The sequence below is a fragment of the Homarus americanus genome, unplaced genomic scaffold, assembly GCF_018991925.1.
Source record: "Homarus americanus isolate GMGI-L3 unplaced genomic scaffold, GMGI_Hamer_2.0 scaffold30108, whole genome shotgun sequence".
Lineage (NCBI taxonomy): Eukaryota > Metazoa > Arthropoda > Malacostraca > Decapoda > Nephropidae > Homarus > Homarus americanus.
The window spans coordinates 1,608,700-1,612,075 of NW_024748109.1; positions in this window are offsets into that span (position 1 = coordinate 1,608,700).

Here is a 3,376-nt window from a genome sequence, read left to right on the forward strand (position 1 = left end):
GTTATTTATATATCCCTGATTTTTTTTTAATTCTCATATACAGGTACAGTAATAATAATAATGAAAATCTGAGTTTTCACTACATCTGTTTATGTAATTAATTTTTACTGTATCAAATAATTATATGAACATCATTCCTGAGTGACTGATTCACTCATTAACAGAATTCTTTGATTAGCCTGAACTAGTGCAGCTTTCACTGGTTTTTATTTGAACTGCAGAGAGGAAGCAGCTGACTTGACTGTTTGAGTATGAAAAGTATGAGAGATTATCTGAAGGCATAGAACCCTAGTTGCCATTAGGTACATTTGAAGCAAGATTTATGGCTAGATGCCCTTCCTTTCACCAGTGGCTTAGCGAGGGGGGGGACAAGTGGATTGACCGCCCTGAGCGGCAATCTCTGGGGACAGCAAATTTGCTTCCAAGATATATAATTAACAAACACATTTTTACTTTTTGACGTGGAGTTGTGGATGACTACTGAAAAGATCAGTAAAAGGTGAAAAAATAATAATAATACAGGTTGACAACCCTTTATCCGAAAAGCTCTAAAAACCGAGTTTTTTTTTGTGGGCAAACCTTTTTTTTTTTTTTTTTATAAACAGGGATTAGTCCACCCGGGCATAGATCACTGACCCACATCGGGGCCTGGGGGGCAAAAATGCAATCGTAATAATAATTATAATAATTATTCATAGTAAATAAAAATTGTAATAAAAAATACACCAAAATAAAATAATAATGATAACGATAACAATAATAATAAAATATAATAATAAACTTAATAATAATAATAACAATAATAAAATAATAATAATAAAGAAATACAAGAATGAAGAAAAAAGATCAAAAGTGAGAAACACGACCTAGACCTATGAATTGTTATTACTGTATTATTATTATTTTTATTATATTTTCGCCACCTAGGCCCCAATGTGGGTCAGTGACTTGTGCCCCGGTAGGCCAAAAAAACAAACAATAATAATAATAATAATAATAATAATAATACTGTAATAATAATAATAATAATAATAATACTGTAATAATAATAATAATAATAATAATAATAATAATAATTAACCATTCTGAAAACCGAAAAATTCCGAAATCCGAAATGCCTCTGGCCCCAAGGATTTCGGATAAGGGATTGTCAACCTGTACTGCTTGGGGATTGGGTCAGTCCGGATTTTCGGATTTTCCGGATTCTCAGGCAGTACTTTTAAAATTCAAATTTAAGGAGGAATAAAGAAGAGATGAACAGGTACATTTTGATAGTTTATTAATTAGCAAATATAGCATGCTTCATTTATCAAAATGAGCAGTTTTAAAGAAAAAGCTGTGAATTCTAGAAATTTATTCTTTGCCTTTTCTATATCATAAATTGTAGACTTTCCAATGTCGTATGTTTCCATTAGAACAGTATTGCTCACACCACGTTCTAGTTTCTTAAATATTTCAAGTTTGTCACTCAATTTCAACGTGTTCTTATTTCTCTTCACACAACGAAGTTTATCTACTTTAGGAGCCATTATTATGGGCTTGTATAGTACTCTGTAAATGGAAAGAGTAGGACTCAAAATTACATATGTTGTCACGGTTTGATTGCTCATTTTAAAGTGGCGACCACGTGGTCGCTTGTTGTCGCTGTGCAGCTGTGGCGCTCACGCATGCGCACACACACAAAAGCCCGCTAAAAAAAAAAAAAAAAACGAGTTTTCGAAAAGTCCAGATTCTCGGGTGGTCCGGATTTCTGGCATCCGGATTTTTGGACTTTTACTGTAGCAATGAAAAAGTCAAGAAACATAACAGGATAATGTGTACAGTAGCATTTTCAGTGGTCCTATAGTGGGTTTAATTTTAGGTGACGATTGGCAACAACACAAATTCTCCTTAGAATCCAAGAAATACATGTGGCCATCATCAGCTATTATTGAGCAATAAATTAAAGACTAACTGAAAATATAAATGACAGACACATGCAAATCAAATACTTAATAATTTTATCAAGGAAGCTTCTCAGCGAAACCCATTGATGTAGCTCTGATGGGGCGGCACTCAGAAGTCTCGTCCTGAGTGGCACATGGTCTCGCTATGCCACTGCCTATCACTAACCCATTTCTATATACGTATTGGGGATTTGGTATTATAAGTATAGGACTTCCAAATACCCCCTTAGCTGGCAAGGCAGAGGTTATAAGGTAAAGATAATTTTTATTTTCCTGTAATGACTGAGAAAGCATGTGTCAAGGTAAATACAAGGGTTGTAAGATATTTTAATAGTGTATGAGTGAGTGTCAGAGTTTTTGTGGTGGAGGAGCACATGTGTGAGAAGGGATGTGTCAGGAAAGTGTAATGTTTCTAAGGTTATTTACTGTTTTCTTGGGATGAAGTGGAGACATGATGACACAACTTGGAAACTTACACTTACTATGTGCAGAAGATGTTGTGCTGTCAACTGAACCTGAGGAAAAAGTAAAAAGAATGAACATGTAGCATACATTATTCTGATTAAGGTTATAGGAAAAAGTTAAAGATAAACACTGGAAAGAAGAAAGGAACATTGCTAAAAATTAACATTATTAGTCAGGCAGTGCAGATTGTGTGCAACATTTATTTATCCCAGGTAAGTGACTTTAGAAATTTACTTGCCCTGACAAATTTTTGGAGGAAATTTGCTTGCCCATATTGTTTTATTGGAGAAGATGAATAAACATCTTAAATCACTTAAATTTATTGTATACAGTACTGTATATCAACTCACAGATCATTTGTGTCAGTCTAAATGCTGTCAGTGGTGGTAACCCACGTTATGTGAGGTCATAACTCGTGTCACATCATGTCCACAGCCTCTTGGCTTGGTTCATTTGTAATGTTGACAATTTGACACCAATTGAATATACAGTACATGTACTGTATTTTGTTCACTTGGAGCTTGCAAATGAGGTCTATGGTCAGTTTTTAGCAAGGCAGCTGACTGCTTATTGGATGGATATTTGCAGAGAATAACAGGGTTCACGTGGGATTTCGGGAACGGTCCACCGAGGGCAATCACTTCAAGTTGAAAATCCAGCCAGGGAGGAAACGAACCAACAGCAGGGGTGACAACAATATCAGGGAGGAGGTCGTGTTCCTGAAGGGCTCGGATGAGTGACCCTCGCCACTGTCTTCTAGATGGAGGTCGGCCTCGGACAGAAGGAGTCACTTGGCTTGGACATAGTTGCCCCGGGGATCCCGTAGAATGGAAACGGTAGTTTTAGGTAAAACTCCTGGACACGATCCTGTAAGGGGGAAAGACCAAGTTCGGTATATAGAGAGGTAGAGTGTGTCCACTGAGGGGACCCAAGGATGATACGAGCAGCTTTCCTGTGGATAATTT